Genomic DNA, 24818 nt, shown 5'->3' with positions numbered 1-24818 from the left:
TTGCTCTGTTGTGTGTGTTTGCCCTGTTGTGTGTGTTTGTCTTGTTGTGTGTTTTTGCCCTGTTGTGTGTTTGCTCTGTTGTGTGTGTTTGCAATGTTGTGTGTGTTTGTCCTGTTGTGTTTGTTTTCCCTGTTGTGTGTGTTTGTCCTGTTGTGTGTGTTTGCCCTGTTGTGTGTTTGCCCTGTTGTGTGTTTTTGTCTTGTTGTGTGGTTTTGCCCTGTTGCGTGTGTTTGTCCTGTTGTGTGCTTGCTCTGTTGTGTGTGTTTGCTCTGTTGTGTGTGTTTGCACTGTTGTGTGATTGCCCTGTTGTGTGTCTTTGTTTAGTTTTGTGTTGTTGCCCTGTTGTGTGTGTTTGTCCTGTTGTGTGTTTGCTCTGTTTTGTGTGTTTGCTCTGTTGTGTGTGTTTGCTCTGTTGTGTGTGTTTGCCCTGTTATGTGTGTTTGCCCTGTTGTGTGTTTTTGCCCAGTTGTGTGTGTTTTTCTTGTTGTGTGTTTTTGCCCTGTTGTGTGTGTTTTTCTTGTTTGTTTTTGCCCTGTTGCGTGTGTTTGTCATGTTATGTGTTTGCTCTTTTTGTGTGTCTGCCCTGTTGTGTGTGTTTGCCCTGTTGTGTGTGTTTGCCCTATAGTGTATTTGCCCTGTTGTGTGTGTTTTTCTTGTTTGTTTTTGCCCTGTTGCGTGTGTTTGTCATGTTATGTGTTTGCTCTTTTTGTGTGTCTGCCCTGTTGTGTGTGTTTGTCCTGTTGTGTGTGTTTGCCCTGTTGTGTGTTTGCCTTGTCATGTGTTTGCCCTGTTTTGTGTGTTTGCCCTGTCGTGTGTCTTTGCCCTGTTTTGTGTTTACTCTGTTGTGTGTTTGCTCTGTTGTGGCTTTGCTCTGTTGTGTGTGTTTGCTCTGTTGTGTTTGTTTGCCCTGTTGTGTGTTTTTGCCTTGTTGTGGGTTTGCTCTGTTGTGTGTGTTTGCCTTGTTATGTGTGTTTGCCTTGTTGTGTGTGTTTGCCCTGTTGTGTGTTTGCTCTGTTGTGTGTGTTTGCCTTGTTGTGTTTGTTTGCTCTGTTGTGTGTTTTCTCTGTTGTGTGTGTTTGCTCTGTTGTGTGTGTTTGCCCGTTGTGTGTGTTTGCCCTGTTGTGTATTTGCCCTGTTGTGTGTGTTTGCCCTGTTGTGTGTTTGCTCTGTTGTGTGTGTTTGCCCTGTTGTGTGTGTTTGTCTTGTTGTGTGTGTTTGCCCTGTTGTGTGTGTTTGTCTTGTTGTGTGTTTTTGCCCTGTTGTGTGTGTTTGCCTTGTTTTGTGTGTTTGCTCTGTTTTGTTTGCCCTGTTGTGTGTTTGTTCTGTTGTGTGTGTTTGCTCTGTTGTTTGTGTTTGCCTTGTTGTGTGTGTTTGCTCTGTTGTGTTTTTGCTCTGTTGTGTGTGTTTGCTCAGTTGTGTGTGTTTGCCCTGTTGTGTGTGTTTGCCCTGTTGTGTGTTTGCTCTGTTGTGTGTGTTTGCCCTGTCGTGTGTTTGCTCTGTTGTGTCTGTTTGCCCTGTTGTGTGTATTCTCTGTTGTGTGTGTTTGCTCTGTTGTGTGTATGCTCTGTTGTGTGTGATTGCCCTGTTGTGTTTTTGCTCTGTTGTGTATGTTTGCCCTGTTCTGTGTTTGCCATGTTGTGTGTGTTTCTCTTGTTGTTTGTTTTTGCCCTGTTGCGTGTGTTTGTCCTGTTGTGTGTGTTTGCCTTGTTGTGTGTTTGCTCTGTTGTGTGTGTTTGCCCTGTTGTGTGTGTTTGCCCTGTTCTGTGTGTTTGCACTGTTATGTGTGTGTTTGCCCTGTTGTGTGTGTTTGCCCTCTTGTGTGTGTTTGCCTTGTCATGTGTTTGCCCTGTCGTGTGCGTTTGCCCTGTCGTGTGTGTTTGCCCTGTTGTGTGTTTGCTCTGTTGTGTGTTTGCTCTGTTGTGGGTTTGCCCTGTTGTGTGTTTGCTCTGTTGTGTGTTTTTGCCTTGTTGTGTGTTTGCTCTGTTGTGGGTTTGCCCTGTTGTGTGTTTGCTCTGTTGTGTGTTTGCTCTGTTGTGTGTGTTTGCTCTGTTGTGTTTGTTTGCCCTGTTGTGTGTGTTTGCCCTGTTGTGTGTTTGCTCTGTTGTGTGTATTTTCCCTGTTGTGTGTGTTTGCCCTGTTGTGTGTGTTTGCCCTGTTGTGTATGTTTGCCCTGTTGTTTGTGTTTTTCTTGTTGTGTGTTTTGCCCTGTTGTGTATGTTTGCCTTGTGTGTGTTTGCTCTGTTGTGTGTTTGCTCTTTTGTGTGTTTGCTCTGTTGTGTGTGTTTCCTCTGTTATTTGTGTTTGCCTTGTTGTTTGTGTTTGCTCTGTTGTGTTTTGGCTCTGTTGTGTGTGTTTGCTCTGTTGTGTGTTTTTTCCTTGTTGTGTTTGTTTGCTCTGTTGTGTGTTTGGTCTATTGTGTGTGTTTGCTCTGCTGTGTTTGTTTGCCCTGTTGTGTGTGTCTGCCTTGTTGTGTGTTTGCTCTGTTGTGTGTGTTTGCCCGGTCGTGTGTTTTTGTCCTGTTGTGTTTGTTTTCCCTGTTGTGTGTGTTTGTCCTGTTGTGTGTGTTTGCCCTGTTGTGTGTTTGCCCTGTTGTGTGTATTTGTCTTGTTGTGTGGTTTTGCCCTGTTGCGTGTGTTTGTCCTGTTGTGTGCTTGCTCTGTTGTGTGTGTTTGCTCTGTTGTGTGTGTTTGCACTGTTGTGTGATTGCCCTGTTGTGTGTCTTTGTTTAGTTTTGTGTTGTTGCCCTGTTGTGTGTGTTTGGCCTGTTGTGTGTTTGCTCTGTTTTGTGTGTTTGCTCTGTTGTGTGTGTTTGCTCTGTTGTGTGTGTTTGCCTTGTTGTGTTTGTTTGCTCTGTTGTGTGTTTTCTCTGTTGTGTGTGTTTGCTCTGTTGTGTGTGTTTGCCCGTTGTGTGTGTTTGCCCTGTTGTGTGTTTGCCCTGTTGTGTGTGTTTGCCCTGTTGTGTGTTTGCTCTGTTGTGTGTGTTTGCCCTGTTGTGTGTGTTTGTCTTGTTGTGTGTGTTTGCCCTGTTGTGTGTGTTTGCTCTGTTGTGTGTTTTTGCCCTGTTGTGTGTGTTTGCCTTGTTTTGTGTGTTTGCTCTGTTTTGTTTGCCCTGTTGTGTGTTTGTTCTGTTGTGTGTGTTTGCTCTGTTGTTTGTGTTTGCCTTGTTGTGTGTGTTTGCTCTGTTGTGTTTTTGCTCTGTTGTGTGTGTTTGCTCTGTTGTGTGTGTTTGCCCTGTTGTGTGTGTTTGCCCTGTTGTGTGTTTGCTCTGTTGTGTGTGTTTGCCCTGTCGTGTGTTTGCTCTGTTGTGTCTGTTTGCCCTGTTGTGTGTATTCTCTGTTGTGTGTGTTTGCTCTGTTGTGTGTATGCTCTGTTGTGTGTGATTGCCCTGTTGTGTTTTTGCTCTGTTGTGTATGTTTGCCCTGTTCTGTGTTTGCCATGTTGTGTGTGTTTCTCTTGTTGTTTGTTTTTGCCCTGTTGCGTGTGTTTGTCCTGTTGTGTGTGTTTGCCTTGTTGTGTGTTTGCTCTGTTGTGTGTGTTTGCCCTGTTGTGTGTGTTTGCCCTGTTCTGTGTGTTTGCCCTGTTATGTGTGTGTTTGCCCTGTTGTGTGTGTTTGCCCTCTTGTGTGTGTTTGCCTTGTCATGTGTTTGCCCTGTCGTGTGCGTTTGCCCTGTCGTGTGTGTTTGCCCTGTTGTGTGTTTGCTCTGTTGTGTGTTTGCTCTGTTGTGTGTTTGCCCTGTTGTGTGTTGGCTCTGTTGTGTGTGTTTGCTCTTTTATGTGTTTGCTCTGTTGTGTGGGTTTGCCCTGTTGTGTGTTTGCTCTGTTGTGTGTTTGCTCTGTTGTGTGTGTTTGCTCTGTTGTGTTTTTTTGCCCTGTTGTGTGTGTTTGCCCTGTTGTGTGTTTGCTCTGTTGTGTGTATTTTCCCTGTTGTGTGTGTTTGCCCTGTTGTGTGTGTTTGCCCTGTTGTGTATGTTTGCCCTGTTGTTTGTGTTTTTCTTGTTGTGTGTTTTGCCCTGTTGTGTATGTTTGCCTTGTGTGTGTTTGCTCTGTTGTGTGTTTGCTCTTTTGTGTGTTTGCTCTGTTGTGTGTGTTTCCTCTGTTATTTGTGTTTGCCTTGTTGTTTGTGTTTGCTCTGTTGTGTTTTGGCTCTGTTGTGTGTGTTTGCTCTGTTGTGTGTGTTTGCCTTGTTGTGTTTGTTTGCTCTGTTGTGTGTTTGGTCTATTGTGTGTGTTTGCTCTGCTGTGTTTGTTTGCCCTGTTGTGTGTGTCTGCCTTGTTGTGTGTTTGCTCTGTTGTGTGTGTTTGCCCTGATGTGTGTTTGCCCTGTTGTGTGTCTTTGTTTAGTTTTGTGTTGTTGCCCTGTTGTGTGTGTTTGTCCTGTTGTGTGTTTGCTCTGTTTTGTGTGTTTGCTCTGTTGTGTGTGTTTGCTCTCTGGTGTGTGGTTGCCCTGTTATGTGTGTTTGCCCTGTTGTGTGTTTTTGCCCAGTTGTGTGTGATTGTCTTGTTGTGTGTTTTTGCCCTGTTGTGTGTGTTTTTCTTGTTGTTTGTTTTTGCCCTGTTGCGTGTGTTTGTCATGTTATGTGTTTGCTCTTTGTGTGTGTCTGCCCTGTTGTGTGTGTTTGCCCTGTTGTGTGTGTTTGCCCTATAGTGTATTTGCCCTGTTGTGTGTGTTTCTCTTGTTGTGAGTGTTTGCCCTGTTGTGTGTGTTTGTCCTGTTGTGTGTGTTTGCCCTGTTGTGTGTTTGCCTTGTCATGTGTTTGCCCTGTTTTGTGTGTTTGCCCTGTCGTGTGTCTTTGCCCTGTTTTGTGTTTACTCTGTTGTGTGTTTGCTCTGTTGTGGCTTTGCTCTGTTGTGTGTGTTTGCTCTGTTGTGTTTGTTTGCCCTGTTGTGTGTTTTTGCCTTGTTGTGTGTTTGCTCTGTTGTGTGTGTTTGCCTTGTTATGTGTGTTTGCATTGTTGTGTGTGTTTGCCCTGTTGTGTGTTTGCTCTGTTGTGTGTGTTTGCCTTGTTGTGTTTGTTTGCTCTGTTGTGTGTTTTCTCTGTTGTGTGTGTTTGCTCTGTTGTGTGTGTTTGCCGTGTTGTGTGTGTTTGCCGTGTTGTGTGTTTGCCCTGTTGTGTGTGTTTGCCCTGTCATGTGTTTGCTCTGTTGTGTGTGTTTGCCCTGTTGTGTGTGTTTGTCTTGTTGTGTGTGTTTGCCCTGTTGTGTGTGTTGTCTTGTTTTGTGTTTTTGCCCTGTTGTGTGTGTTTGCCTTGTTTTGTGTGTTTGCTCTGTTGTGTGTTTGTTCTGTTGTGTGTGTTTGCTCTGTTGTTTGTGTTTGCCTTATTGTCTGTGTTTGCTCTGTTGTGTTTTTGGTCTGTTGTGTGTGTTTGCTCTGTTGTGTGTGTTTGCCCTGTTGTGTGTGTTTGCCCTGTTGTGTGTTTGCTCTGTTGTGTGTGTTTGCCCTGTCGTGTGTTTGCTCTGTTGTGTCTGTTTGCCCTGTTGTGTGTATTCTCTGTTGTGTGTGTTTGCTCTGTTGTGTGTATGCTCTGTTGTGTGTGATTGCCCTGTTGTGTTTTTGCTCTGTTGTGTATGTTTGCCCTGTTCTGTGTTTGCCATGTTGTGTGTGTTTCTCTTGTTGTTTGTTTTTGCCCTGTTGCGTGTGTTTGTCCTGTTGTGTGTGTTTGCCTTGTTGTGTGTTTGCTCTGTTGTGTGTGTTTGCCCTGTTGTGTGTGTTTGCCCTGTTCTGTGTGTTTGCCCTGTTATGTGTGTGTTTGCCCTGTTCTGTGTGTTTGCCCTGTTGTGTGTGTTTGCCTTGTCATGTGTTTGCCCTGTCGTGGGCGTTTGCCCTGTCGTGTGTGTTTGCCCTGTTGTGTGTTTGCTCTGTTGTGGGTTTGCCCTGTTGTGTGTTTGCTCTGTTGTGTGTTTTTGCAATATTGTGTGTTTGCTCTTTTGTGGGTTTGCCCTGTTGTGTGTTTGCTCTGTTGTGTGTTTGCTCTGTTGTGTGTGTTTGCTCTGTTGTGTTTGTTTGCCCTGTTGTGTGTGTTTGCCCTGTTGTGTGTTTGCTCTGTTGTGTGTATTTGCCCTGTTGTGTGTGTTTGCCCTGTTGTGTGTGTTCGCCCTGTTGTGTATGTTTGCCCTGTTGTTTGTGTTTTTCTTTTTGTGTGTTTTGCCCTGTTGTGTATGTTTGCCTTGTTGTGTGTGTTTGCTCTGTTGTGTGTTTGCTCTGTTGTGTGTTTGCTCTGTTGTGTGTGTTTCCTCTGTTATTTGTGTTTGCCTTGTTGTTTGTGTTTGCTCTGTTGTGTTTTGGCTCTGTTGTGTGTGTTTGCCCTGTCGTGTGTTTTTGTCATGTTGTGTTTGTTTTCCCTGTTGTGTGTGTTTGTCCTGTTGTGTGTGTTTGCCCTGTTGTGTGTTTGCCCTGTTGTGTGTATTTGTCTTGTTGTGTGATTTTGCCCTGTTGCGTGTGTTTGTCCTGTTGTGTGCTTGCTCTGTTGTGTGTGTTTGCTCTGTTGTGTGTGTTTGCCCTGTTGTGTGTTTGCCCTGTTGTGTGTCTTTGTTTAGTTTTGTGTTGTTGCCCTGTTGTGTGTGTTTGTCCTGTTGTGTGTTTGCTCTGTTTTGTGTGTTTGCTCTGTTGTGTGTGTTTGCTCTCTGGTGTGTGGTTGCCCTGTTATGTGTGTTTGCCCTGTTGTGTGTTTTTGCCCAGTTGTGTGTGTTTGTCTTGTTGTGTGTTTTTGCCCTGTTGTGTGTGTTTTTCTTGTTGTTTGTTTTTGCCCTGTTGCGTGTGTTTGTCATGTTATGTGTTTGCTCTTTGTGTGTGTCTGCCCTGTTGTGTGTGTTTGCCCTGTTGTGTGTGTTTGCCCTATAGTGTATTTGCCCTGTTGTGTGTGTTTCTCTTGTTGTGAGTGTTTGCCCTGTTGTGTGTGTTTGTCCTGTTGTGTGTGTTTGCCCTGTTGTGTGTTTGCCTTGTCATGTGTTTGCCCTGTTTTGTGTGTTTGCTCTGTCGTGTGTCTTTGCCCTGTTTTGTGTTTACTCTGTTGTGTGTTTGCTCTGTTGTGGCTTTGCTCTGTTGTGTGTGTTTGCTCTGTTGTGTTTGTTTGCCCTGTTGTGTGTTTTTGCCTTGTTGTGTGTTTGCTCTGTTGTGTGTGTTTGCCTTGTTATGTGTGTTTGCATTGTTGTGTGTGTTTGCCCTGTTGTGTGTTTGCTCTGTTGTGTGTGTTTGCCTTGTTGTGTTTGTTTGCTCTGTTGTGTGTTTTCTCTGTTGTGTGTGTTTGCTCTGTTGTGTGTGTTTGCCCTGTTGTGTGTGTTTGCCCTGTTGTGTGTTTGCCCTGTTGTGTGTGTTTGCCCTGTTGTGTGTTTGCTCTGTTGTGTGTGTTTGCCCTGTTGTGTGTGTTTGTCTTGTTGTGTGTGTTTGCCCTGTTGTGTGTGTTTGTCTTGTTGTGTGTTTTTGCCCTGTTGTGTGTGTTTGCCTTGTTTTGTGTGTTTGCTCTGTTGTGTGTTTGCTCTGTTGTGTGTTTGTTCTGTTGTGTGTGTTTGCTCTGTTGTTTGTGTTTGCCTTGTTGTGTGTGTTTGCTCTGTTGTGTTTTTGCTCTGTTGTGTGTGTTTGCTCTGTTGTGTGTGTTTGCCCTGTTGTGTGTGTTTGCCCTGTTGTGTGTTTGCTCTGTTCTGTGTGTTTGCCCTGTTGTGTGTTTGCTCTGTTGTGTCTGTTTGCCCTGTTGTGTGTATTCTCTGTTGTGTGTGTTTGCTCTGTTGTGTGTATGCTCTGTTGTGTGTGATTGCCCTGTTGTGTTTTTGCTCTGTTGTGTATGTTTGCCCTGTTCTGTGTTTGCCATGTTGTGTGTGTTTCTCTTGTTGTTTGTTTTTGCCCTGTTGCGTGTGTTTGTCCTGTTGTGTGTGTTTGCCTTGTTGTGTGTTTGCTCTGTTGTGTGTGTTTGCCCTGTTGTGTGTGTTTGCCCTGTTCTGTGTGTTTGCCCTGTTATGTGTGTGTTTGCCCTGTTCTGTGTGTTTGCCCTGTTGTGTGTGTTTGCCTTGTCATGTGTTTGCCCTGTCGTGGGCGTTTGCCCTGTCGTGTGTGTTTGCCCTGTTGTGTGTTTGCTCTGTTGTGTGTTTGCTCTGTTGTGGGTTTGCCCTGTTGTGTGTTTGCTCTGTTGTGTGTTTTTGCAATGTTGTGTGTTTGCTCTTTTGTGGGTTTGCCCTGTTGTGTGTTTGCTCTGTTGTGTGTTTGCTCTGTTGTGTGTGTTTGCTCTGTTGTGTTTGTTTGCCCTGTTGTGTGTGTTTGCCCTGTTGTGTCTTTGCTCTGTTGTGTGTATTTGCCCTGTTGTGTGTGTTTGCCCTGTTGTGTGTGTTTGCCCTGTTGTGTATGTTTGCCCTGTTGTTTGTGTTTTTCTTTTTGTGTGTTTTGCCCTGTTGTGTATGTTTGCCTTGTTGTGTGTGTTTGCTCTGTTGTGTGTTTGCTCTGTTGTGTGTTTGCTCTGTTGTGTGTGTTTCCTCTGTTATTTGTGTTTGCCTTGTTGTTTGTGTTTGCTCTGTTGTGTTTTGGCTCTGTTGTGTGTGTTTGCCCTGTCGTGTGTTTTTGTCATGTTGTGTTTGTTTTCCCTGTTGTGTGTGTTTGTCCTGTTGTGTGTGTTTGCCCTGTTGTGTGTTTGCCCTGTTGTGTGTATTTGTCTTGTTGTGTGGTTTTGCCCTGTTGCGTGTGTTTGTCCTGTTGTGTGCTTGCTCTGTTGTGTGTGTTTGCTCTGTTGTGTGTGTTTGCCCTGTTGTGTGTTTGCCCTGTTGTGTGTCTTTGTTTAGTTTTGTGTTGTTGCCCTGTTGTGTGTGTTTGTCCTGTTGTGTGTTTGCTCTGTTTTGTGTGTTTGCTCTGTTGTGTGTGTTTGCTCTCTGGTGTGTGGTTGCCCTGTTATGTGTGTTTGCCCTGTTGTGTGTTTTTGCCCAGTTGTGTGTGTTTGTCTTGTTGTGTGTTTTTGCCCTGTTGTGTGTGTTTTTCTTGTTGTTTGTTTTTGCCCTGTTGCGTGTGTTTGTCATGTTATGTGTTTGCTCTTTGTGTGTGTCTGCCCTGTTGTGTGTGTTTGCCCTGTTGTGTGTGTTTGCCCTATAGTGTATTTGCCCTGTTGTGTGTGTTTCTCTTGTTGTGAGTGTTTGCCCTGTTGTGTGTGTTTGTCCTGTTGTGTGTGTTTGCCCTGTTGTGTGTTTGCCTTGTCATGTGTTTGCCCTGTTTTGTGTGTTTGCTCTGTCGTGTGTCTTTGCCCTGTTTTGTGTTTACTCTGTTGTGTGTTTGCTCTGTTGTGGCTTTGCTCTGTTGTGTGTGTTTGCTCTGTTGTGTTTTTTTGCCCTGTTGTGTGTTTTTGCCTTGTTGTGTGTTTGCTCTGTTGTGTGTGTTTGCCTTGTTATGTGTGTTTGCATTGTTGTGTGTGTTTGCCCTGTTGTGTGTTTGCTCTGTTGTGTGTGTTTGCCTTGTTGTGTTTGTTTGCTCTGTTGTGTGTTTTCTCTGTTGTGTGTGTTTGCTCTGTTGTGTGTGTTTGCCCTGTTGTGTGTGTTTGCCCTGTTGTGTGTTTGCCCTGTTGTGTGTGTTTGCCCTGTTGTGTGTTTGCTCTGTTGTGTGTGTTTGCCCTGTTGTGTGTGTTTGCCCTGTTGTGTGTTTGCCCTGTTGTGTGTGTTTGCCCTGTTGTGTGTTTGCTCTGTTGTGTGTGTTTGCCCTGTTGTGTGTGTTTGTCTTGTTGTGTGTGTTTGCCCTGTTGTGTGTGTTTGTCTTGTTGTGTGTTTTTGCCCTGTTGTGTGTGTTTGCCTTGTTTTGTGTGTTTGCTCTGTTGTGTGTTTGCTCTGTTTTGTGTTTGCTCTGTTGTGTGTGTTTGCTCTGTTGTGTGTGTTTGCCTTGTTGTGTGTGTTTGCTCTGTTGTGTATTTGCTCTGTTGTGTGTGTTTGCTCTGTTGTGTGTGTTTGCCCTGTTGTGTGTGTTTGCCCTGTTGTGTGTTTGCTCTGTTGTGTGTGTTTGCCCTGTTGTGTGTTTGCTCTGTTGTGTGTGTTTGCCCTGTTGTGTGTTGGCTCTGTTGTGTGTGTTTGCTCTGTTGTGTGTTTGCTCTGTTGTGTGGGTTTGCCCTGTTGTGTTTTTGCTCTGCTGTGTATGTTTGCCCTGTTCTGTGTTTGCCATGTTGTGTGTGTTTCTCTTGTTGTTTGTTTTTGCCCTGTTGCGTGTGTTTGTCCTGTTGTGTGTGTTTGCCTTGTTGTGTGTTTGCTCTGTTGTGTGTGTTTGCCCTGTTGTGTGTGTTTGCCCTGTTCTGTGTGTTTGCCCTGTTATGTGTGTGTTTGCCCTGTTCTGTGTGTTTGCCCTGTTGTGTGTGTTTGCCTTGTCATGTGTTTGCCCTGTCGTGGGCGTTTGCCCTGTCGTGTGTGTTTGCCCTGTTGTGTGTTTGCTCTGTTGTGTGTTTGCTCTGTTGTGGGTTTGCCCTGTTGTGTGTTTGCTCTGTTGTGTGTTTTTGCAATGTTGTGTGTTTGCTCTTTTGTGGGTTTGCCCTGTTGTGTGTTTGCTCTGTTGTGTGTTTGCTCTGTTGTGTGTGTTTGCTCTGTTGTGTTTGTTTGCCCTGTTGTGTGTGTTTGCCCTGTTGTGTGTTTGCTCTGTTGTGTGTATTTGCCCTGTTGTGTGTGTTTGCCCTGTTGTGTGTGTTTGCCCTGTTGTGTATGTTTGCCCTGTTGTTTGTGTTTTTCTTTTTGTGTGTTTTGCCCTGTTGTGTATGTTTGCCTTGTTATGTGTGTTTGCTCTGTTGTGTGTTTGCTCTGTTGTGTGTTTGCTCTGTTGTGTGTGTTTCCTCTGTTATTTGTGTTTGCCTTGTTGTTTGTGTTTGCTCTGTTGTGTTTTGGCTCTGTTGTGTGTGTTTGCCCTGTCGTGTGTTTTTGTCATGTTGTGTTTGTTTTCCCTGTTGTGTGTGTTTGTCCTGTTGTGTGTGTTTGCCCTGTTGTGTGTTTGCCCTGTTCTGTGTATTTGTCTTGTTGTGTGGTTTTGCCCTGTTGCGTGTGTTTGCCCTGTTGTGTGTTTGCTCTGTTGTGTGTTTGCTCTGTTGTGGGTTTGCCCTGTTGTGTGTTTGCTCTGTTGTGTGTTTTTGCCTTGTTGTGTGTTTGCTCTGTTGTGTGTGTTTGCCCTGTTGTGTGTGTTTGCCCTGTTCTGTGTGTTTGCCCTGTTATGTGTGTGTTTGCCCTGTTGTGTGTGTTTGCCCTCTTGTGTGTGTTTGCCTTGTCATGTGTTTGCCCTGTCGTGTGCGTTTGCCCTGTCGTGTGTGTTTGCCCTGTTGTGTGTTTGCTCTGTTGTGTGTTTGCTCTGTTGTGGGTTTGCCCTGTTGTGTGTTTGCTCTGTTGTGTGTTTTTGCCTTGTTGTGTGTTTGCTCTGTTGTGGGTTTGCCCTGTTGTGTGTTTGCTCTGTTGTGTGTTTGCTCTGTTGTGTGTGTTTGCTCTGTTGTGTTTGTTTGCCCTGTTGTGTGTGTTTGCCCTGTTGTGTGTTTGCTCTGTTGTGTGTATTTTCCCTGTTGTGTGTGTTTGCCCTGTTGTGTGTGTTTGCCCTGTTGTGTATGTTTGCCCTGTTGTTTGTGTTTTTCTTGTTGTGTGTTTTGCCCTGTTGTGTATGTTTGCCTTGTGTGTGTTTGCTCTGTTGTGTGTTTGCTCTTTTGTGTGTTTGCTCTGTTGTGTGTGTTTCCTCTGTTATTTGTGTTTGCCTTGTTGTTTGTGTTTGCTCTGTTGTGTTTTGGCTCTGTTGTGTGTGTTTGCTCTGTTGTGTGTGTTTGCCTTGTTGTGTTTGTTTGCTCTGTTGTGTGTTTGGTCTATTGTGTGTGTTTGCTCTGCCGTGTTTGTTTGCCCTGTTGTGTGTGTCTGCCTTGTTGTGTGTTTGCTCTGTTGTGTGTGTTTGCCCTGATGTGTGTTTGCCCTGTTGTGTGTCTTTGTTTAGTTTTGTGTTGTTGCCCTGTTGTGTGTGTTTGTCCTGTTGTGTGTTTGCTCTGTTTTGTGTGTTTGCTCTGTTGTGTGTGTTTGCTCTCTGGTGTGTGGTTGCCCTGTTATGTGTGTTTGCCCTGTTGTGTGTTTTTGCCCAGTTGTGTGTGATTGTCTTGTTGTGTGTTTTTGCCCTGTTGTGTGTGTTTTTCTTGTTGTTTGTTTTTGCCCTGTTGCGTGTGTTTGTCATGTTATGTGTTTGCTCTTTGTGTGTGTCTGCCCTGTTGTGTGTGTTTGCCCTGTTGTGTGTGTTTGCCCTATAGTGTATTTGCCCTGTTGTGTGTGTTTCTCTTGTTGTGAGTGTTTGCCCTGTTGTGTGTGTTTGTCCTGTTGTGTGTGTTTGCCCTGTTGTGTGTTTGCCTTGTCATGTGTTTGCCCTGTTTTGTGTGTTTGCCCTGTCGTGTGTCTTTGCCCTGTTTTGTGTTTACTCTGTTGTGTGTTTGCTCTGTTGTGGCTTTGCTCTGTTGTGTGTGTTTGCTCTGTTGTGTTTGTTTGCCCTGTTGTGTGTTTTTGCCTTGTTGTGTGTTTGCTCTGTTGTGTGTGTTTGCCTTGTTATGTGTGTTTGCATTGTTGTGTGTGTTTGCCCTGTTGTGTGTTTGCTCTGTTGTGTGTGTTTGCCTTGTTGTGTTTGTTTGCTCTGTTGTGTGTTTTCTCTGTTGTGTGTGTTTGCTCTGTTGTGTGTGTTTGCCCTGTTGTGTGTGTTTGCCCTGTTGTGTGTTTGCCCTGTTGTGTGTGTTTGCCCTGTTGTGTGTTTGCTCTGTTGTGTGTGTTTGCCCTGTTGTGTGTGTTTGTCTTGTTGTGTGTGTTTGCCCTGTTGTGTGTGTTGTCTTGTTTTGTGTTTTTGCCCTGTTGTGTGTGTTTGCCTTGTTTTGTGTGTTTGCTCTGTTGTGTGTTTGCTCTGTTGTGTGTTTGTTCTGTTGTGTGTGTTTGCTCTGTTGTTTGTGTTTGCCTTATTGTCTGTGTTTGCTCTGTTGTGTTTTTGGTCTGTTGTGTGTGTTTGCTCTGTTGTGTGTGTTTGCCCTGTTGTGTGTGTTTGCCCTGTTGTGTGTTTGCTCTGTTGTGTGTGTTTGCCCTGTCGTGTGTTTGCTCTGTTGTGTCTGTTTGCCCTGTTGTGTGTATTCTCTGTTGTGTGTGTTTGCTCTGTTGTGTGTATACTCTGTTGTGTGTGATTGCCCTGTTGTGTTTTTGCTCTGTTGTGTATGTTTGCCCTGTTCTGTGTTTGCCATGTTGTGTGTGTTTCTCTTGTTGTTTGTTTTTGCCCTGTTGCGTGTGTTTGTCCTGTTGTGTGTGTTTGCCTTGTTGTGTGTTTGCTCTGTTGTGTGTGCTTGCCCTGTTGTGTGTGTTTGCCCTGTTCTGTGTGTTTGCCCTGTTATGTGTGTGTTTGCCCTGTTCTGTGTGTTTGCCCTGTTGTGTGTGTTTGCCTTGTCATGTGTTTGCCCTGTCGTGGGCGTTTGCCCTGTCGTGTGTGTTTGCCCTGTTGTGTGTTTGCTCTGTTGTGGGTTTGCCCTGTTGTGTGTTTGCTCTGTTGTGTGTTTTTGCAATATTGTGTGTTTGCTCTTTTGTGGGTTTGCCCTGTTGTGTGTTTGCTCTGTTGTGTGTTTGCTCTGTTGTGTGTGTTTGCTCTGTTGTGTTTGTTTGCCCTGTTGTGTGTGTTTGCCCTGTTGTGTGTTTGCTCTGTTGTGTGTATTTGCCCTGTTGTGTGTGTTTGCCCTGTTGTGTGTGTTCGCCCTGTTGTGTATGTTTGCCCTGTTGTTTGTGTTTTTCTTTTTGTGTGTTTTGCCCTGTTGTGTATGTTTGCCTTGTTGTGTGTGTTTGCTCTGTTGTGTGTTTGCTCTGTTGTGTGTTTGCTCTGTTGTGTGTGTTTCCTCTGTTATTTGTGTTTGCCTTGTTGTTTGTGTTTGCTCTGTTGTGTTTTGGCTCTGTTGTGTGTGTTTGCCCTGTCGTGTGTTTTTGTCATGTTGTGTTTGTTTTCCCTGTTGTGTGTGTTTGTCCTGTTGTGTGTGTTTGCCCTGTTGTGTGTTTGCCCTGTTGTGTGTATTTGTCTTGTTGTGTGATTTTGCCCTGTTGCGTGTGTTTGTCCTGTTGTGTGCTTGCTCTGTTGTGTGTGTTTGCTCTGTTGTGTGTGTTTGCCCTGTTGTGTGTTTGCCCTGTTGTGTGTCTTTGTTTAGTTTTGTGTTGTTGCCCTGTTGTGTGTGTTTGTCCTGTTGTGTGTTTGCTCTGTTTTGTGTGTTTGCTCTGTTGTGTGTGTTTGCTCTCTGGTGTGTGGTTGCCCTGTTATGTGTGTTTGCCCTGTTGTGTGTTTTTGCCCAGTTGTGTGTGTTTGTCTTGTTGTGTGTTTTTGCCCTGTTGTGTGTGTTTTTCTTGTTGTTTGTTTTTGCCCTGTTGCGTGTGTTTGTCATGTTATGTGTTTGCTCTTTGTGTGTGTCTGCCCTGTTGTGTGTGTTTGCCCTGTTGTGTGTGTTTGCCCTATAGTGTATTTGCCCTGTTGTGTGTGTTTCTCTTGTTGTGAGTGTTTGCCCTGTTGTGTGTGTTTGTCCTGTTGTGTGTGTTTGCCCTGTTGTGTGTTTGCCTTGTCATGTGTTTGCCCTGTTTTGTGTGTTTGCTCTGTCGTGTGTCTTTGCCCTGTTTTGTGTTTACTCTGTTGTGTGTTTGCTCTGTTGTGGCTTTGCTCTGTTGTGTGTGTTTGCTCTGTTGTGTTTGTTTGCCCTGTTGTGTGTTTTTGCCTTGTTGTGTGTTTGCTCTGTTGTGTGTGTTTGCCTTGTTATGTGTGTTTGCATTGTTGTGTGTGTTTGCCCTGTTGTGTGTTTGCTCTGTTGTGTGTGTTTGCCTTGTTGTGTTTGTTTGCTCTGTTGTGTGTTTTCTCTGTTGTGTGTGTTTGCTCTGTTGTGTGTGTTTGCCCTGTTGTGTGTGTTTGCCCTGTTGTGTGTTTGCCCTGTTGTGTGTGTTTGCCCTGTTGTGTGTTTGCTCTGTTGTGTGTGTTTGCCCTGTTGTGTGTGTTTGTCTTGTTGTGTGTGTTTGCCCTGTTGTGTGTGTTTGTCTTGTTGTGTGTTTTTGCCCTGTTGTGTGTGTTTGCCTTGTTTTGTGTGTTTGCTCTGTTGTGTGTTTGCTCTGTTGTGTGTTTGTTCTGTTGTGTGTGTTTGCTCTGTTGTTTGTGTTTGCCTTGTTGTGTGTGTTTGCTCTGTTGTGTTTTTGCTCTGTTGTGTGTGTTTGCTCTGTTGTGTGTGTTTGCCCTGTTGTGTGTGTTTGCCCTGTTGTGTGTTTGCTCTGTTCTGTGTGTTTGCCCTGTTGTGTGTTTGCTCTGTTGTGTCTGTTTGCCCTGTTGTGTGTATTCTCTGTTGTGTGTGTTTGCTCTGTTGTGTGTATGCTCTGTTGTGTGTGATTGCCCTGTTGTGTTTTTGCTCTGCTGTGTATGTTTGCCCTGTTCTGTGTTTGCCATGTTGTGTGTGTTTCTCTTGTTGTTTGTTTTTGCCCTGTTGCGTGTGTTTGTCCTGTTGTGTGTGTTTGCCTTGTTGTGTGTTTGCTCTGTTGTGTGTGTTTGCCCTGTTGTGTGTGTTTGCCCTGTTCTGTGTGTTTGCCCTGTTATGTGTGTGTTTGCCCTGTTCTGTGTGTTTGCCCTGTTGTGTGTGTTTGCCTTGTCATGTGTTTGCCCTGTCGTGGGCGTTTGCCCTGTCGTGTGTGTTTGCCCTGTTGTGTGTTTGCTCTGTTGTGGGTTTGCCCTGTTGTGTGTTTGCTCTGTTGTGTGTTTTTGCAATATTGTGTGTTTGCTCTTTTGTGGGTTTGCCCTGTTGTGTGTTTGCTCTGTTGTGTGTTTGCTCTGTTGTGTGTGTTTGCTCTGTTGTGTTTGTTTGCCCTGTTGTGTGTGTTTGCCCTGTTGTGTGTTTGCTCTGTTGTGTGTATTTGCCCTGTTGTGTGTGTTTGCCCTGTTGTGTGTGTTCGCCCTGTTGTGTATGTTTGCCCTGTTGTTTGTGTTTTTCTTTTTGTGTGTTTTGCCCTGTTGTGTATGTTTGCCTTGTTGTGTGTGTTTGCTCTGTTGTGTGTTTGCTCTGTTGTGTGTTTGCTCTGTTGTGTGTGTTTCCTCTGTTATTTGTGTTTGCCTTGTTGTTTGTGTTTGCTCTGTTGTGTTTTGGCTCTGTTGTGTGTGTTTGCCCTGTCGTGTGTTTTTGTCATGTTGTGTTTGTTTTCCCTGTTGTGTGTGTTTGTCCTGTTGTGTGTGTTTGCCCTGTTGTGTGTTTGCCCTGTTGTGTGTATTTGTCTTGTTGTGTGATTTTGCCCTGTTGCGTGTGTTTGTCCTGTTGTGTGCTTGCTCTGTTGTGTGTGTTTGCTCTGTTGTGTGTGTTTGCCCTGTTGTGTGTTTGCCCTGTTGTGTGTCTTTGTTTAGTTTTGTGTTGTTGCCCTGTTGTGTGTGTTTGTCCTGTTGTGTGTTTGCTCTGTTTTGTGTGTTTGCTCTGTTGTGTGTGTTTGCTCTCTGGTGTGTGGTTGCCCTGTTATGTGTGTTTGCCCTGTTGTGTGTTTTTGCCCAGTTGTGTGTGTTTGTCTTGTTGTGTGTTTTTGCCCTGTTGTGTGTGTTTTTCTTGTTGTTTGTTTTTGCCCTGTTGCGTGTGTTTGTCATGTTATGTGTTTGCTCTTTGTGTGTGTCTGCCCTGTTGTGTGTGTTTGCCCTGTTGTGTGTGTTTGCCCTATAGTGTATTTGCCCTGTTGTGTGTGTTTCTCTTGTTGTGAGTGTTTGCCCTGTTGTGTGTGTTTGTCCTGTTGTGTGTGTTTGCCCTGTTGTGTGTTTGCCTTGTCATGTGTTTGCCCTGTTTTGTGTGTTTGCTCTGTCGTGTGTCTTTGCCCTGTTTTGTGTTTACTCTGTTGTGTGTTTGCTCTGTTGTGGCTTTGCTCTGTTGTGTGTGTTTGCTCTGTTGTGTTTGTTTGCCCTGTTGTGTGTTTTTGCCTTGTTGTGTGTTTGCTCTGTTGTGTGTGTTTGCCTTGTTATGTGTGTTTGCATTGTTGTGTGTGTTTGCCCTGTTGTGTGTTTGCTCTGTTGTGTGTGTTTGCCTTGTTGTGTTTGTTTGCTCTGTTGTGTGTTTTCTCTGTTGTGTGTGTTTGCTCTGTTGTGTGTGTTTGCCCTGTTGTGTGTGTTTGCCCTGTTGTGTTTTTGCCCTGTCGTGTGTTTTTGCCCTGTCGTGTGTGTTTGCCCTGTTGTGTGTGTTTGTCTTGTTGTGTGTGTTTGTCTTGTTGTGTTTGTTTTCCCTGTTGTGTGTGTTTGTCTTGTTGTGTGTTTTTGCCCTGTTGTGTGTGTTTGCCTTGTTTTGTGTGTTTGCTCTGTTGTGTGTTTGCTCTGTTGTGTGTTTGTTCTGTTGTGTGTGTTTGCTCTGTTGTTTGTGTTTGCCTTGTTGTGTGTGTTTGCTCTGTTGTGTTTTTGCTCTGTTGTGTGTGTTTGCTCTGTTGTGTGTGTTTGCCCTGTTGTGTGTGTTTGCCCTGTTGTGTGTTTGCTCTGTTCTGTGTGTTTGCCCTGTTGTGTGTTTGCTCTGTTGTGTCTGTTTGCCCTGTTGTGTGTATTCTCTGTTGTGTGTGTTTGCTCTGTTGTGTGTATGCTCTGTTGTGTGTGATTGCCCTGTTGTGTTTTTGCTCTGCTGTGTATGTTTGCCCTGTTCTGTGTTTGCCATGTTGTGTGTGTTTCTCTTGTTGTTTGTTTTTGCCCTGTTGCGTGTGTTTGTCCTGTTGTGTGTGTTTGCCTTGTTGTGTGTTTGCTCTGTTGTGTGTGTTTGCCCTGTTGTGTGTGTTTGCCCTGTTCTGTGTGTTTGCCCTGTTATGTGTGTGTTTGCCCTGTTCTGTGTGTTTGCCCTGTTGTGTGTGTTTGCTCTGTTGTTTGTGTTTGCCTTGTTGTGTGTGTTTGCTCTGTTGTGTTTTTGCTCTGTTGTGTGTGTTTGCTCTGTTGTGTGTGTTTGCCCTGTTGTGTGTGTTTGCCCTGTTGTGTGTTTGCTCTGTTCTGTGTGTTTGCCCTGTTGTGTGTTTGCTCTGTTGTGTCTGTTTGCCCTGTTGTGTGTATTCTCTGTTGTGTGTGTTTGCTCTGTTGTGTGTATGCTCTGTTGTGTGTGATTGCCCTGTTGTGTTTTTGCTCTGTTGTGTATGTTTGCCCTGTTCTGTGTTTGCCATGTTGTGTGTGTTTCTCTTGTTGTTTGTTTTTGCCCTGTTGCGTGTGTTTGTCCTGTTGTGTGTGTTTGCCTTGTTGTGTGTTTGCTCTGTTGTGTGTGTTTGCCCTGTTGTGTGTGTTTGCCCTGTTCTGTGTGTTTGCCCTGTTATGTGTGTGTTTGCCCTGTTCTGTGTGTTTGCCCTGTTGTGTGTGTTTGCCTTGTCATGTGTTTGCCCTGTCGTGGGCGTTTGCCCTGTCGTGTGTGTTTGCCCTGTTGTGTGTTTGCTCTGTTGTGTGTTTGCTCTGTTGTGGGTTTGCCCTGTTGTGTGTTTGCTCTGTTGTGTGTTTTTGCAATGTTGTGTGTTTGCTCTTTTGTGGGTTTGCCCTGTTGTGTGTTTGCTCTGTTGTGTGTTTGCTCTGTTGTGTGTGTTTGCTCTGTTGTGTTTGTTTGCCCTGTTGTGTGTGTTTGCCCTGTTGTGTGTTTGCTCTGTTGTGTGTATTTGCCCTGTTGTGTGTGTTTGCCCTGTTGTGTGTGTTTGCCCTGTTGTGTATGTTTGCCCTGTTGTTTGTGTTTTTCTTTTTGTGTGTTTTGCCCTGTTGTGTATGTTTGCCTTGTTGTGTGTGTTTGCTCTGTTGTGTGTTTGCTCTGTTGTGTGTTTGCTCTGTTGTGTGTGTTTCCTCTGTTATTTGTGTTTGCCTTGTTGTTTGTGTTTGCTCTGTTGTGTTTTGGCTCTGTTGTGTGTGTTTGCCCTGTCGTGTGTTTTTGTCATGTTGTGTTTGTTTTCCCTGTTGTGTGTGTTTGTCCTGTTGTGTGTGTTTGCCCTGTTGTGTGTTTGCCCTGTTGTGTGTATTTGTCTTGTTGTGTGGTTTTGCCCTGTTGCGTGTGTTTGTCCTGTTGTGTGCTTGCTCTGTTGTGTGTGTTTGCTCTGTTGTGTGTGTTTGCCCTGTTGTGTGTTTGCCCTGTTGTGTGTCTTTGTTTAGTTTTGTGTTGTTGCCCTGTTGTGTGTGTTTGTCCTGTTGTGTGTTTGCTCTGTTTTGTGTGTTTGCTCTGTTGTGTGTGTTTGCTCTCTGGTGTGTGGTTGCCCTGTTATGTGTGTTTGCCCTGTTGTGTGTTTTTGCCCAGTTGTGTGTGTTTGTCTTGTTGTGTGTTTTTGCCCTGTTGTGTGTGTTTTTCTTGTTGTTTGTTTTTGCCCTGTTGCGTGTGTTTGTCATGTTATGTGTTTGCTCTTTGTGTGTGTCTGCCCTGTTGTGTGTGTTTGCCCTGTTGTGTGTGTTTGCCCTATAGTGTATTTGCCCTGTTGTGTGTGTTTCTCTTGTTGTGAGTGTTTGCCCTGTTGTGTGTGTTTGTCCTGTTGTGTGTGTTTGCCCTGTTGTGTGTTTGCCTTGTCATGTGTTTGCCCTGTTTTGTGTGTTTGCTCTGTCGTGTGTCTTTGCCCTGTTTTGTGTTTACTCTGTTGTGTGTTTGCTCTGTTGTGGCTTTGCTCTGTTGTGTGTGTTTGCTCTGTTGTGTTTGTTTGCCCTGTTGTGTGTTTTTGCCTTGTTGTGTGTTTGCTCTGTTGTGTGTGTTTGCCTTGTTATGTGTGTTTGCATTGTTGTGTGTGTTTGCCCTGTTGTGTGTTTGCTCTGTTGTGTGTGTTTGCCTTGTTGTGTTTGTTTGCTCTGTTGTGTGTTTTCTCTGTTGTGTGTGTTTGCTCTGTTGTGTGTGTTTGCCCTGTTGTGTGTGTTTGCCCTGTTGTGTGTTTGCCCTGTTGTGTGTGTTTGCCCTGTTGTGTGTTTGCTCTGTTGTGTGTGTTTGCCCTGTTGTGTGTGTTTGTCTTGTTGTGTGTGTTTGCCCTGTTGTGTGTGTTTGTCTTGTTGTGTGTTTTTGCCCTGTTGTGTGTGTTTGCCTTGTTTTGTGTGTTTGCTCTGTTGTGTGTTTGCTCTGTTGTGTGTTTGTTCTGTTGTGTGTGTTTGCTCTGTTGTTTGTGTTTGCCTTGTTGTGTGTGTTTGCTCTGTTGTGTTTTTGCTCTGTTGTGTGTGTTTGCTCTGTTGTGTGTGTTTGCCCTGTTGTGTGTGTTTGCCCTGTTGTGTGTTTGCTCTGTTCTGTGTGTTTGCCCTGTTGTGTGTTTGCTCTGTTGTGTCTGTTTGCCCTGTTGTGTGTATTCTCTGTTGTGTGTGTTTGCTCTGTTGTGTGTATGCTCTGTTGTGTGTGATTGCCCTGTTGTGTTTTTGCTCTGCTGTGTATGTTTGCCCTGTTCTGTGTTTGCCATGTTGTGTGTGTTTCTCTTGTTGTTTGTTTTTGCCCTGTTGCGTGTGTTTGTCCTGTTGTGTGTGTTTGCCTTGTTGTGTGTTTGCTCTGTTGTGTGTGTTTGCCCTGTTGTGTGTGTTTGCCCTGTTCTGTGTGTTTGCCCTGTTATGTGTGTGTTTGCCCTGTTCTGTGTGTTTGCCCTGTTGTGTGTGTTTGCCTTGTCATGTGTTTGCCCTGTCGTGGGCGTTTGCCCTGTCGTGTGTGTTTGCCCTGTTGTGTGTTTGCTCTGTTGTGTGTTTGCTCTGTTGTGGGTTTGCCCTGTTGTGTGTTTGCTCTGTTGTGTGTTTTTGCAATGTTGTGTGTTTGCTCTTTTGTGGGTTTGCCCTGTTGTGTGTTTGCTCTGTTGTGTGTTTGCTCTGTTGTGTGTGTTTGCTCTGTTGTGTTTGTTTGCCCTGTTGTGTGTGTTTGCCCTGTTGTGTGTTTGCTCTGTTGTGTGTATTTGCCCTGTTGTGTGTGTTTGCCCTGTTGTGTGTGTTTGCCCTGTTGTGTATGTTTGCCCTGTTGTTTGTGTTTTTCTTTTTGTGTGTTTTGCCCTGTTGTGTATGTTTGCCTTGTTATGTGTGTTTGCTCTGTTGTGTGTTTGCTCTGTTGTGTGTTTGCTCTGTTGTGTGTGTTTCCTCTGTTATTTGTGTTTGCCTTGTTGTTTGTGTTTGCTCTGTTGTGTTTTGGCTCTGTTGTGTGTGTTTGCCCTGTCGTGTGTTTTTGTCATGTTGTGTTTGTTTTCCCTGTTGTGTGTGTTTGTCCTGTTGTGTGTGTTTGCCCTGTTGTGTGTTTGCCCTGTTGTGTGTATTTGTCTTGTTGTGTGGTTTTGCCCTGTTGCGTGTGTTTGTCCTGTTGTGTGCTTGCTCTGTTGTGTGTGTTTGCTCTGTTGTGTGTGTTTGCCCTGTTGTGTGTTTGCCCTGTTGTGTGTCTTTGTTTAGTTTTGTGTTGTTGCCCTGTTGTGTGTGTTTGTCCTGTTGTGTGTTTGCTCTGTTTTGTGTGTTTGCTCTGTTGTGTGTGTTTGCTCTCTGGTGTGTGGTTGCCCTGTTATGTGTGTTTGCCCTGTTGTGTGTTTTTGCCCAGTTGTGTGTGTTTGTCTTGTTGTGTGTTTTTGCCCTGTTGTGTGTGTTTTTCTTGTTGTTTGTTTTTGCCCTGTTGCGTGTGTTTGTCATGTTATGTGTTTGCTCTTTGTGTGTGTCTGCCCTGTTGTGTGTGTTTGCCCTGTTGTGTGTGTTTGCCCTATAGTGTATTTGCCCTGTTGTGTGTGTTTCTCTTGTTGTGAGTGTTTGCCCTGTTGTGTGTGTTTGTCCTGTTGTGTGTGTTTGCCCTGTTGTGTGTTTGCCTTGTCATGTGTTTGCCCTGTTTTGTGTGTTTGCTCTGTCGTGTGTCTTTGCCCTGTTTTGTGTTTACTCTGTTGTGTGTTTGCTCTGTTGTGGCTTTGCTCTGTTGTGTGTGTTTGCTCTGTTGTGTTTGTTTGCCCTGTTGTGTGTTTTTGCCTTGTTGTGTGTTTGCTCTGTTGTGTGTGTTTGCCTTGTTATGTGTGTTTGCATTGTTGTGTGTGTTTGCCCTGTTGTGTGTTTGCTCTGTTGTGTGTGTTTGCCTTGTTGTGTTTGTTTGCTCTGTTGTGTGTTTTCTCTGTTGTGTGTGTTTGCTCTGTTGTGTGTGTTTGCCCTGTTGTGTGTGTTTGCCCTGTTGTGTGTTTGCCCTGTTGTGTGTGTTTGCCCTGTTGTGTGTTTGCTCTGTTGTGTGTGTTTGCCCTGTTGTGTGTGTTTGTCTTGTTGTGTGTGTTTGCCCTGTTGTGTGTGTTTGTCTTGTTGTGTGTTTTTGCCCTGTTGTGTGTGTTTGCCTTGTTTTGTGTGTTTGCTCTGTTGTGTGTTTGCTCTGTTGTGTGTTTGTTCTGTTGTGTGTGTTTGCTCTGTTGTTTGTGTTTGCCTTGTTGTGTGTGTTTGCTCTGTTGTGTTTTTGCTCTGTTGTGTGTGTTTGCTCTGTTGTGTGTGTTTGCCCTGTTGTGTGTGTTTGCCCTGTTGTGTGTTTGCTCTGTTCTGTGTGTCTTTGCCCTGTCGTGTGTTTGCTCTGTTGTGTCTGTTTGCCCTGTTGTGTGTATTCTCTGTTGTGTGTGTTTGCTCTGTTGTGTGTATGCTCTGTTGTGTGTGATTGCCCTGTTGTGTTTTTGCTCTGTTGTGTATGTTTGCCCTGTTCTGTGTTTGCCATGTTGTGTGTGTTTCTCTTGTTGTTTGTTTTTGCCCTGTTGCGTGTGTTTGTCCTGTTGTGTGTGTTTGCCTTGTTGTGTGTTTGCTCTGTTGTGTGTGTTTGCCCTGTTGTGTGTGTTTGCCCTGTTCTGTGTGTTTGCCCTGTTATGTGTGTGTTTGCCCTGTTCTGTGTGTTTGCCCTGTTGTGTGTGTTTGCCTTGTCATGTGTTTGCCCTGTCGTGGGCGTTTGCCCTGTCGTGTGTGTTTGCCCTGTTGTGTGTTTGCTCTGTTGTGTGTTTGCTCTGTTGTGGGTTTGCCCTGTTGTGTGTTTGCTCTGTTGTGTGTTTTTGCAATGTTGTGTGTTTGCTCTTTTGTGGGTTTGCTCTGTTGTGTGTTTGCTCTGTTGTGTGTTTGCTCTGTTGTGTGTGTTTGCTCTGTTGTGTTTGTTTGCCCTGTTGTGTGTGTTTGCCCTGTTGTGTGTTTGCTCTGTTGTGTGTATTTGCCCTGTCGTGTGTGTTTGCCCTGTTGTGTGTGTTTGCCCTGTTTTGTCTGTTTGCCCTGTTGTGTGTGTTTGTCTTGTTGTGTGTGTTTGTCTTGTTGTGTTTGTTTTCCCTGTTGTGTGTTTGCCCTGTTGTGTGTACTTGTCTTGTTGTGTGTTTTTGCCCTGTTGTGTGTGTTTGCCCAGTTGTGTGTGTTTGCCCTGTTGTGTTTTTGCCCTGTTGTGTGTGTTTGCCCTGTTGTGTGTGTTTGCCATGTTGTGTGTGTTTGTCCTGTTGTGTGTGTTTGCCCTGTTGCGTGTGTTTGCCCTGTTCTGTGTTTGCCCTGTTGAGTGTGTGGGTCTTGTTGTTTGTTTTTGCCCTGTTGCGTGTGTTTGTCCTGTTATGTGTTTGCTCTGTTGTATGTGTTTGCCCTGTTGTGTGTGTTTGTCCTGTTGTGTGTGTTTGCCCTGTTGTGTGTTTGCCCTGTTGTGTGTGTTTGTCTTGTTGTTTGTTTTTGCCCTGTTGCGTGTGTTTGTCCTGTTGTGTGTTTGCTCTGTTGTGTGTGTTTGCTCTGTTGTGTGTGTTTGCCCTGTTGTGTGTTTGCCCTGTTGTGTGTGTTTGTTTAGTTGTGTGTTTTTGCCCTGTTGTGTGTGTTTGTCCTGTTGTGTGTTTGCTCTGTTGTGTGTGTTTGCTCTGTTGTGTGTGTTTGCTCTGTTGTGTGTGTTTGCCCTGTTATGTGTGTTTGCCCTGTTGTGTGTGTTTGCCCTCTTGTGTGTGTTTGTCTTGTTGTGTGTTTTTGCCCTGTTGTGTGTGTTTGCCCTGTTGTGTGTGTTTGTCTTGTTGTTTGTTTTTGCCCTGTTGTGTGTGTTTGTCATGTTGTGTGTTTGCTCTTTGTGTGTGTCTGCCCTGTTGTGTTTGTTTGCCCTGTTGCGTGTGTTTGCCCTATTGTGTAGTTGCCCTGTTGTGTGTGTTTCTCTTGTTGTGAGTGTTTGCCCTGTTGTGTGTGTTTGTCCTGTTGTGTGTGTTTGCCCTGTTGTGTGTTTGCCTTGTCATGTGTTTGCCCTGTTTTGTGTGTTTGCCCTGTCGTGTATCTTGGCCCTGTTTTGTGTTTACTCTGTTGTGTGTTTGCTCTGTTGTGGCTTTGCTCTGTTGTGTGTGTTTGCTCTGTTGTGTTTGTTTGCCCTGTTGTGTGTTTTTGCCTTGTTGTGTGTTTGCTCTGTTGTGTGTGTTTGCCTTGTTATGTGTGTTTGCATTGTTGTGTGTGTTTGCCCTGTTGTGTGTTTGCTCTGTTGTGTGTGTTTGCCTTGTTGTGTTTGTTTGCTCTGTTGTGTGTTTTCTCTGTTGTGTGTGTTTGCTCTGTTGTGTGTGTTTGCCCTGTTGTGTGTGTTTGCCCTGTTGTGTGTTTGCCCTGTTGTGTGTGTTTGCCCTGTTGTGTGTTTGCTCTGTTGTGTGTGTTTGCCCTGTTGTGTGTGTTTGTCTTGTTGTGTGTGTTTGCCCTGTTGTGTGTGTTTGTCTTGTTGTGTGTTTTTGCCCTGTTGTGTGTGTTTGCCTTGTTTTGTGTGTTTGCTCTGTTGTGTGTTTGCTCTGTTGTGTGTTTGTTCTGTTGTGTGTGTTTGCTCTGTTGTTTGTGTTTGCCTTGTTGTGTGTGTTTGCTCTGTTGTGTTTTTGCTCTGTTGTGTGTGTTTGCTCTGTTGTGTGTGTTTGCCCTGTTGTGTGTGTTTGCCCTGTTGTGTGTTTGCTCTGTTGTGTGTCTTTGCCCTGTCGTGTGTTTGCTCTGTTGTGTCTGTTTGCCCTGTTGTGTGTATTCTCTGTTGTGTGTGTTTGCTCTGTTGT

This window comes from Carcharodon carcharias, chromosome 23 (genome assembly GCF_017639515.1).
Source record: "Carcharodon carcharias isolate sCarCar2 chromosome 23, sCarCar2.pri, whole genome shotgun sequence".
Lineage (NCBI taxonomy): Eukaryota > Metazoa > Chordata > Chondrichthyes > Lamniformes > Lamnidae > Carcharodon > Carcharodon carcharias.
This window is presented reverse-complemented; position numbering follows the sequence as displayed.